Source organism: Octodon degus, unplaced genomic scaffold (assembly GCF_000260255.1).
Source record: "Octodon degus isolate 3935 unplaced genomic scaffold, OctDeg1.0 scaffold00062, whole genome shotgun sequence".
NCBI lineage: Eukaryota > Metazoa > Chordata > Mammalia > Rodentia > Octodontidae > Octodon > Octodon degus.
The window spans coordinates 4,398,226-4,409,095 of NW_004524638.1; the positions used below are offsets into that span (position 1 = coordinate 4,398,226).

The 10,870-nt window shown below is 53.4% G+C and overlaps 1 long non-coding RNA gene across 1 annotated transcript in view; it reads right to left on the reverse strand.

Annotated features, from left to right (window-relative positions):
* Window positions 1–10,870, reverse strand: part of LOC111817566 — a 231,052-nt gene that overhangs the window by 151,275 nt on the left and 68,907 nt on the right. Inside the window, exon 2 of the long non-coding RNA XR_002821731.1 lies at window positions 3,494–3,825. This is a non-coding gene — a long non-coding RNA (uncharacterized LOC111817566). The remainder of the gene's footprint in view (window positions 1–3,493; window positions 3,826–10,870) is intronic.

Below are 10,870 nucleotides of genomic sequence, written 5' to 3' on the forward strand. Positions count from 1 at the left end.
GAAGCAAGGCCAGCTGCTCCCTGAGAATCCAGGAGAAAGGAGGAGTCACATCCCTTCTCTCAGGTGCATGCTCCCAGGTTGCAGGCACTTCTCCAGGGAAGCGAGGCCAGGGTGCTGAGCCAGCTCCAGGAAGGTAGCTGCAAGTGGGAGAGGACAGGAGCTGGCGCCGGGTGACAGCAGGTACCACCATCGCCACAGAGACTGTCGGGAAAGGCCTCCATGTGCCCTTTGGCGACCACAAGAAGGCGTAAGATGAGGTCAGGCAACAAAGCGCCTGGTGGTGAGCACAAGGGTAGGCTGCTCTTACACACGGAGCCCAGCGCAGTCACAATGGAGCACTGCGACCAGCGCCCTGCAGCCGCAGCAGCATTCCTCTTGAAGAGTCCCAGGGCTGGTCAGGCTGCTGTTGCTAGTCCCCCAGCCACGTCATGGCCTCTGTACCTCCCATGCCACAGTAAGCGTCATCATGGGAAGAGAAATTCCAGATCCCTGCCAACGAGGGCACAGAGGCCCACAGCAGACGGGAGATCCACACAAACTCCCAGCTCTGGGCTGGGGGAGGCGGAAGCCGCGCCTCTCAGCACTGGGCACTGTGGACCTGTGAGTGGAATCGGAACCATGCTCCAGTACTGCTGCGTCCCCAGGACACACGCTCATCTCTGCAGGCTGCTGTGACCCCACAGCAAGGGATCATGGGAACAGCGCTTCCTGGCAGCTCAGCTCAGAGGTGTGAACAGCGTGGTGGTCCCCACAGAGCTTGGCTGAGCAGATGGTGACTGCAGCTACATCCACGTCCATGGGCGGCAGCCTCCTGGAGCACCCTGGGCTGGACCACAGCCACAGACTGTGGTTGCCCTCCCACAGGGGCTGGATCTAATGCTGACCACCACCACCATGGTGGGGCTATGCCAGGGAGTCACAGGATAAATACAGAGAAACAGTGCTGCAGGCCGTGTGATAAGTGAGGTGCGGCCGCTTTGCCAGGGTGGACTAAAAAGGCAGACAGGCAGACAGGAGGCCCACGACCTCCCTGGGCCTCCCTAGCACAGTCACTTTCTTTGTTGAAAACCTCAGGCGCCCACAGTCGCCCAGGCCTCAGTGGCCTTTAGCAGCCTCCCACTAACAGGACTACTTTCCCTGCCAGCGCCTGGCCAGGAGCACACACACCACACCCACCTCTCCAGGCTCCAGCGCACTCCCCAAGCGCTCAGGTTCCCAGGACCCACGGCAGCCCAGGGCTGCTGCTGCTCAGTCCTTTCCAACTCCTTCCCTGGGGCCTCTGGGACACCAGAGTGAGTTTCTAAATGTTGCGTCTCAACATCCTATGGTCACCTTAGTGTGAGAACTTGAACGAAAAGATGGAATCTGAAGGGTACAACAGGTACTGGGAAAAGGGAATTAACTTATTCAAAAGGAAAGAGTTACTGAGTTGAAGAGAAGGACAGGACAGTAGGGGAAAAAGATTTATCTATGTATGTAAACAAGACAATTTAGACAAACATGTAGATTTCTGCTGATCTATAGAGAGAAGTAGATAATGCCTAATTTGTTTTGTCTCCTTGTTTCAATTGTTTCTCCTTTTTCTCCTCTTAATTTCTTACATATTTCTTTTTTTCTTTCTCCCAATTTCCATACATATATTTGTTAACAAGAATAACTGCTTGGAAGACAACACTATGCATTACAGCAAATACTGTGAAATTCATATTACTTTGTTAAGTGAAATTCTGTATCACTTGAAATTTTTCTGTTGTCATACTATTTTGTACTCTCTTTATAAAGCAAAATAAATAAAAATTAAAATTAAAAAAATAAATGTTGCGTCTCCCAGTGGACAAAGAAGACACCCGGTTCTAAAGGCCCACGTTCCCCCAGTCATCACCCTTCTGAAGGTACCGTGGACAAAGTCCACACCCCTCAAGTGAAGTGCTAGGCTCAGCATAGGACACTGGTGACCTCGAGGCCTCCTGCTCTGCTTCTCCTACATAACAGCCTTTAGGGGCACGTTATGTGGCCCCCAAACCTCGAGAGTCTCAGCTGTAAAGGGGGTAACCCACCACCACCTGGAGGGATTGCTCAGCCAAGATGTGCAGAACTCCCTTCCCTCCACCCTTTCCAGGGATGCAGAAGGAAAGCCCTGAAGAACTGCCATCTCACCAGGCTGACTGCGACGCATCCAATGCTGTCTACTCTGTCTCACAAGTCTCAAGTCAAATCATTCGCACAGCTGACTGCAAAACTGTGGCACCCCTGGGAGCCATGGGTGAGGAAGCGCCCAGCACCCAGAGGACTTTGCTTATTCCTGGAGGCCAGGAAAGCTGCCTGGGAAGATGCCCTCGTGGTAAAAGGAAGGAGGAGCCCAACCACAATCAGACCTAAGGCCCCATCCCCAGTGCTGTCTGGACAGTCAAGTGTTGGGTGGCCCCAGGCGACCTGAGTCCTTGTGCCCCTCTGTGCTGAGGCTGCCACTTTCCTCTGGGTGGCCCAAGATTCAGGCAAACTTGTCTTGGCCCTGTGTAGGTCCAAGCCACCAGTCCAGCCCTGAGAGGCCAGACCCTCTGCTTGCAGGCATGCAGCAAGCACTTGGCTCCGGTGAGCAAGGCCAGCGGCTTGCTCCCTGCAGTGGGCAGGATGTGCCTTTCCTCACCTCCTGCCCATCTGCCCTCCGTCTTCCCCTGCACCCCTTAACCAGAGGCCCATGCCACACAGTGGTCCCAGTGCAAAGACATGTGCTGCCTGCCCCTGCCTCTGCTCAGAAAGACTCTAAAGGGTCAGGCAATGCCCCTGGCCCAGAGCCACCCCTCAGCCAGAGCTGCTCCACCCCGCTGAGTGTCTACCATGTGTTACCACATTAGTGTCCACATCATGAAATTCAACTCTGCTGTGGTGAAGCAGGTGACATTTAATTCACCCCTGCTGCAGAGAAAAAGGAAAGGAGTCAAAGAGGAGTCCTTGTAAGTCCCACAGGATACATGTATCAGAGATGCAAACCCAACACAAGCAGGTGCCACCCAGGTCTCGGGGTACTGACAGATGGCCTTACTGGCCCTGGTTCTAAGCATGGAGCCAAAAAACTACATCCCATTGAAATTGCAAAGTCCTAGCTCCCTACCCACCATGGCTCCCTTCACTTCCTTGTGCAGCACTAGAGCACATAGGTGCCAGGTTATTGCATGTCTGAGAGACACATGGGTTTCAGGGGCCCTGGCCTTCAAGGTACACACACTGCAAGGTAGGACAGGTGCACAATCCAGGAAGACGTGTGCAGGGGCACAGGAAGGACACAGTGTCAGAACAAGGCCTGGGCAGCTCCCAGGAAGGCGCTTTGTACTGGCCTCCCCACCAGCTCCTGCAGAGCACACACAACTGTGCTTATGAAAACTCGGCTTCTTTGAACACCAGCAACCTCACAACAACTAGCGGTCAGGACATCAAAAACCTGGCTTGCAAAGGACACATGCCTGATGCTTCCCAGGGAGGAGATGAGCCTTACGTTTCAGAGGGTCCCAAGGGAGCTGGCAGAGGCCTCACAAGACAAAGGTGGAAAGCTCAGCCCCCGTGGGCAGCTGTGGTCAGGCGCTTCGGGGGCGTCCAGGCTGAGAGGCTCCGTGGGCACTGTGCCCGCCTTCCTGCAGAGACCTGCATCCTGAAGAGCACCAGTAGCTAATTCCAGGACGCGAGTCTGGCAGCGTCACTCCCCAGGCAGCTGAATGCCACTGTAAATCCACTGGGCTCAGAAAACCTTCGAGTGATGATCCGTACAAATGTCAGGGGCAGCAGTCGCAAGAGCATCTTTTTATTCTCCTTTGGGTCCAAAGATCAGGCCTGGGACAGGGAAGAAAGAAAGAACGGTCTTGTCATAACCATTGGTGACAGAGTAGCCAGCCATCCTTCCCCCCTTCTGTTTGACCCTAGAAATAAAAAATGGCTCCCCACAGCGGGGAGGAGAGGCAGCGGAGGGGGAGGTCTCTGGGCAAACCTGCTTCCCACACCAGCGCAAGGGCCTTCATGACCCAGACCTTTGGCTGTGTCCAGGGAACAGCTGGGCTACGGTGCTGGGCTGCGAGTAACAGGAACCGCAGAGGACAAGGAGGCCAGCCTGGCCTGAGAGGTCCCCACAAGGACCCAAGAGGTTTAGTGTCAACTGATCAGAAGTTGTGCTCTGCTTTGTTTCTTTTTCTTTCTTTTAATCTTCTATGTTTTTATGTGTTACAGGGTCTCACTACGCAGTTCAGGCTCATAGTGATCCTCCTGTCTCAGCCTCCCCAGCACTGGGAATACAAGTGTGTGCCCCCACGCTGGGTTTCCACGGCTGGCATGATGCACCCAGGGTTCCAGGGCTGACATGGCATGCAGTACCAGGGATCAAACCCAGGTCCTTGCACTTGCCAGGCAGGCACTTAGACCACCAAGCTATCTCTCTAGCCTGCTTTGTTTCTTTGTAAAGACAACCACAGAAGTCCAGCGTGGCTCCAGGCTTTCCCCTCTGTACAGAGCTGCTTACACATCCATTACATACCTCTTGCAAGGCACCAAGCCCATTCCAGTCACAACTGAGTCTGTCTCTACCACCCAAGGATAACTGGAGACAAATCCACCCATAGCGGCCAGGGCAGGAGGCCGGCTTTCCCCATCCACCCATGGATGGCAAGCACTGCCCCCCTTGCACACCTAACTGCTCCCCACTAAAATCGCTGGCATCCCACCCAGTGCAAGTCCCCAGCCACCCAGGACTTCTTGCCCTACTTCCCAGATGAAGATTTGGAGACATGATGACTTTGCTTCAAATTAGTAACAAAGGAGCCTGACTCAAAGCTAAGTCATCCGTCCTGAGTCAGGTGAGCCCCAGTCCATCACTCTGGGTCACCTTGTAAGGGCTGCCTAGCCAGAATGGCTGCACCCTAAACCTAGATTCTGACATTTCACAGGTATAAAACCATCTACCAGACCGGTGAGATAGTTCAGCAGTCTAAAGTGCCTGCTTAGGCGAGATTAGGCAAAGTGCAGGGACCCCTGTTCAATCCCCAGTACCACATGCCATACCAGCCCCACCCCAAGGGTGGGCCGAGCCATAAATAAATAAAGCCATCTACACACACACACACACACACACACACACACACACACACACACACCATGACTTATAAACTATTCTCAAGTTTAAAATGGTCACACAACTTTAAAAGAAAAAGCACAGAGTCACCAGCAGTGTGAATCAGAGGTCCATGAGAATGGCCCTTACCCCTACTTCCATCAGTGACAACTTACCGCCACCAAAACAAATGCTCACAAACTGAAAGGCTTAAAATCTCACACATTTGTGTCTTAGAGTTCTGCAGGTCAGCAGACAGACGCGGGCCTCACTGGGCTCCAAGCGAGGGGACGGCGGGGCCTCGCTCCTTTCCAGAGTCCCCAGGAGAAGCCATGTCCCGGTCTTTTCTGGTTCCCGCAGGCTGATCCGCCTTGGTGCCTGGCGCCTTTCCGCCCACGCAAATCCTCCTCACACCGCTCTGCCTGCTTTTGCTGCCAGGCGATCTCTCACTTTGCTTCCTCACTAAGGACTCGTGGAGGCGCAGAGCTCCTGCAGGGAACCAGGAGCATCTCCCACCCTGAGGACCCCAGCCTTGATCCCACCAGCAGGGTGGGATACACGAGGGATGCAGGATCCGTAGGCCCAAGGGATGAGGACAGACACCGCCTTGGGGCCTACTGTGCCCACCAGCAACCATGCCAGGAGCGCACACATCTCCTGCCTGGGCAGTGCTGAGCAGAGCAGCTGCCACCCTCACCATGGAAATTGGATTGCTCGCCACAACCCAATGCACGCACGCATAGCCATGAACTCAGACACGGACACTCGCACGTGCACAGTGCACAAGCTGCAGCAGTCAATGGGGACAGCACAAAGAAGACCGGTGGGTTTCTTCTTAGAAACACCCACATGCTGCTGCCCTTGTTGTGCTGGGTGAGCTGAGGTGCTCAGACACTGGCCACACAGGGCTCGAGCCAAGATGGCAGCTGTCATAGGAGTCGGCAGGGCACCAACTGCCAAGGACGTTTAAGAGGTCAGTGTCAGGGGCTCCATCGCTGAGGTGGCTCATGGAGGTGGATCAGATGTCCCACTGTACAGCGGAGTCCCCAGGCCTCAGGCTCTGAGAGACAGAGCCTCTGCATCCAGGTTGGTTTTAGTGCTAAAGTACGGGCTTTTTCCATTCTCAAACACCCTCACTTGAAATAGAATTTCTAGAATGTTCTGCCACTGGTAGTGGTCAAGTAGCACCTGAAAGACTGACTGTCTTGTGGGTAAACATAAACTCTGCAGTGCTGAGATTGCACCCAGGGTCTTCATACTGAGCTACAGCTCCAACCTTTTTCATTTTAAGATAAGATTTCACTAAGCTGCTAGGTTGCCCAGGCTGGGCTTCAACTTGGGATCCTCTTGCCTCAGCCTTCCAGAGTGCTGAGATTATAGGCATGCACCACCACACCTGACTGCACAATATATTTCAAAAAGAAGACAGGAGGGAGAGGGAGGAGAAATGAGAAGGAAGAGTGAAGAAAGGAGGGAGGAAGAACCCTAACGTAAGCCATCGTGTATAGGGTATGTACTCCCCTGGTACTCCAACAATGACCTCCTTCTGGTGCCTAAAAGCCTAAAGAGAGGTCCAGGTCTATAGCAGGCAGGTAGCGAAGACTTACTGGTTTGGGTGGATTGAAGAATCAGAATAAAGATCAAAATAGTGCATCTGAAAGGGAGAACACAAAGACTGAAGAGGGGAGACCCAGAAAAGTCTTGGCTAAGTTCTGCACACACATTGCTGCCTGCACCATGGAGAGAGCCCTGAGCCCGGCAGCTCCCACGCACCCGCTGAGGCCGGCACTAACAGAACTCCAGGGCGGCCCCACGCCACTCAGAGCCTTAGGTTTACTAAGAGATGTTTCCCAAGTTATCAAATTCAAACATTTACTAAGTTAACTGCTCACTGAAACAGAAAAGCAACTCTTTAGAGGAACAAAACAGATTTCAGAATCTCTCCAATGTGTCATTCGCCACGTTTATGACAAGATTAAAATTAACTTAGGTTAACCAATAAGCAAAAGGTGAAGGGAGTGGATAAGATCTATTCTCAAGAACAGGCATGAAAGAGACCATACTGATGTTTCTAAGATGAGCACGACTCTGGAATTAGCAGACAAGGGTTTAAAGCTTTGACTGTCACTAGGCCTAGGAACTTAAGGAAAATAAATTCTTAGTGCCTGAGAAAATAGGAAATCTCAGTAAGCAAGCAAGAAAAAAACTTAAAAAAGCCAAATGGACATCTTGCAATACAATACCTTGAATAGTGCACCGGGCTTATTCAACAGCAAGCCGACTGGAGGGAGAAGAAGGGAGAGAGGATTTACAGAGAACAGGCAGGTGGGAACACAGCACTGTGAGCTGACACCACCTTAGCCAGCTTCGGTTCTGTCTCAGGCTGGTGAGGTGAGATTTCTCCCACCTGTGGTCAAGAGAAGGATGTCCCCTCTGCTTCCTCTTGGGGAGGGTCACGGCAACAAGCTCTGTCCCACGTCCATGTCACTTCTCGGCATCCCACAAGTAGCACCTGCTGCCCTGGAAGATGCTGTACATCCGATCACCTGAGCCCAGGGAAAGCAGCAGCCATGACCAGGACAGGATCTACTACAGCTTTGTGCCCTTCCCCCCACCCCCGCCTGCGTGCGAGGGGACACAGCTGAGGACGTCGGCACCCCCAGCCTGCCAGCACACACCCTTCGTGCTCTGATTACTCTTCCCAGGGAAGGAGCAGAGACGGGGCTCAGGTGTCGATAACCCAGAGTGTGAACCCCATGCTGGGTCATGGCCTTGTGGCCTTGGGCACAAACATATGCTTGTGGGAACAAACCTGCATGTCCTCTAGCGATCACCTGGGAGTGAGCGGATGCACTACCGAGTCACTGTCCCCCTCAATAGGTGTCACCCTGAGCATCATGGGTGAGAAATGGGACCCTAAGTCAGGCCGGTTCATTCATGGGACGGAGGAGGAGGAGGAGGAGGAGGCGGCGGCGGCGGCGGCGGCGCTGGCACAGACCAAGCCCCCTCCTGCAGCCCCTACCCTGCGCTGGGTGCAGGACCCTCTCTCAGCTCAGCAAGCCCCCAGCTCAGAGCTGCCACACACAAGCGCTGGCATTCCATCTCCAGGACCCCCCAGGGACCCAGCCACGTGTGGCCAGAGAGTGCTTGATAAGTCACAGCCGCATACTGCGTGTGCGGCCATCAGCCAGCCACACAGGGCCAGGAAGTCACAATAAAAAAGCAGCACACAGTATTTCCCCTGGCTCCGTACAGCTCTGGTTCTTCTCCCTAGCAACCATCAAAGAAGAGCCATGGCCCTCCGCTGTCCCATGGCCGTGGGCCTCAACAAAGGCCACAGGGTGACTAAGAATGTGAGCAAACCGAGGCACAGCCACCATCGTGGCTGTCTCACCAAACACCAAGTTCGTGCGGGCATGACCCGGGAGGTGTGTGGTTTCACCCCCTACAAGTGGTGCACCATGGAGCTGCTCAAGTTTATCAAGAAAAGGGTGGGGATGCACATCGGCTCCAAGAGGAAGCGTGAGAAGCTGAGCAACGTGCTGGCCGCCATGAGGAAGGCAACTGCTAAGAAGGACTGAGCCCCTCCTGAATAAAGCTTTGCAGAAAACAAAAAACAAAAAACAAGCAACACATGGTCCAACCTTCAGAGGCTGTTAGGTGCACAAAGAAATCCAGAGAAGCAAATGTGCAGCCACTGCTTGTCCATAAACAGGAGCACTTGGGGACATCCTGATGTCCATGGCAGGCTGGCGGGAGCTTAGGAAGAGAAGGGGAGGCCAGACCTCGCTGGACGCAAGAGGCCGCAGCACAGCAGCACACAGGAGAACCCTCGACACTCAGGTTCAGTTTTTCCCACTGAACAGCTAAGAAGAAAGGCTGGAGAAGGTACAGTGACTTGGCCAAGATCACACAGCTGAGGCCTGTGGATGTGAAGGAGAAGCCATGAGATAGGGACGGGGAGATGGCCCAGTAGAATAAGCACTTGCCTGGTAAGTGCAAGGACCTGAGTTCAATCCCTGGAAAAAGAAAAAGAAGCAGTGAGACAGGATGCAGGATGCTGCACGCGAGATGCACAAAGTACCCAGGGAATGGAGACACAGAGTGGAAACCCGAGCCCGGCACTTGGCCACAGGGATTTGTACTTAACCACTCATTGGTGCTGCCTTAGAAGGACCTTGTAGTGAGAAAGAAAAGGATGAGGTGAATCTTCTGGAAGAAAGGATGAAGGAGAAGGAACTCCGCTGCTGGAAAAGGCTGGGCAAACTCTCCAGGGGAATCAACAACATCCACTGGCAGAGTGGTACTGGCAGACAAGAGTGGTCCCAAGCACCGCCTTTGTTCTTCCCTCCCATCATCCAGCCCAGTCCTGCATCTGAGTGGACAGCATATCCTGCCAGGGCCTGGACCACAAAGCATTTCTGCCAGGCTCAAGAGTGGGTAAGGGTCTCTCCAAAACACTGGCCCTGCCCTCTCCTCCCTGCCGCCAATGAGAAGTCAAACAGTCCCAGAAACACCTGTGTGAACATAGGCTCTGGCCACAGGTGGGGTGGGTTCTGGTCACAAGTCCAGCTAGAATAGTACTGAGGCCCCTGGGCATCCCCAGGAGAGGGCTGTCTAAGAAAGAATCTCCTGAGGGCTCAAAATGGGCTTCTTTCTAATGCTGTAGACCAGGGCATGGAGGAACAGCAAAAGGAATCGCAGGAGGAAAAGGCAAGCAGGAGTGAGAGGAGACAGAAAGCATGGGACCGACCAGGGCGAGTGTTCGCTCCGGGCTCACGAGAACGAGAAGCCGTGGGCATCGGTTGCTTGTCCTTGCGGCCACATCTTCAACCTGGGTCTCCGAGCCAAGCTAAGCGAAAAGAAAAGCTGTCACCAAGTCAGTGCTAGCTCCGCTTTCCTTCTCCATTAATTTGATGATGAGTAAGACACAGAGATTGCTGAGAAAGTCGTGCACATTTTTCCTTTTACAAATGAAAAATTCCTCCAATTTTTCTAAGTTCTGTTGGCCTTTTCCCACGAAGTCCTATGAGGAAAGGTCACCAAAGGCCCAAGCGTCATCTAAATCCCCACGCACAGAGGGGCAAAGTGCCGAAGCACCGAGCCCCCAGACAGCGGCTCATGGGGACGCCGCTTTCTGTAAGATCTGCCCTTGATGACTCAGAACCCAGATGGGGGGGTGCGTCCCAGAAAGCGACCCCCTTACTAGTGCCTGCTTGCAAAGAATATAAAATCCCTTTAAAGAAACAGAGCCACGGGCAGGCCAAATAGCTCTGCAGATTAAAGTGCCTGAAAGCAGGCGCAGGGGCCTGGGGTTGGATCCCCAGGCCTGCCGAAATGGTCCCACCCCCAGGGTGCACTGAGAGAGCAATTGAGACTGGGCGTGGTGGCATGCACCTGTAATCCCAGCTCTTGGAAGGCTGTAAACAGGCAGATCACTATGAGTCTGATCTAGTAGTGAGACCCTGAATAGCCTGTAGACCCTTCTCTAAAATACAAAAAAAGAAAGAAAGAAAGAAAGAAAGAAAGAAAGAAAGAAAGAAAGAAAGAAAGACAGAGCCATGATGAACAACCTGTTGGAGGATTAAGCTCTGCCACTGTCCCACATGGCAGGTGACGTGTTCTGCGAACTTGAGGGAAAAGGCTGGAGCTATTCTACTTGAAGGACCAAGGGACTGAGGGGGTAGGGGACAGAGACCCTCAGGGAGTCACAAGGACAAGTGAAGGTGCCAAATAAGGAGGACGGGAAAATGGCACTGCTGACCTGCCACCAGCCCC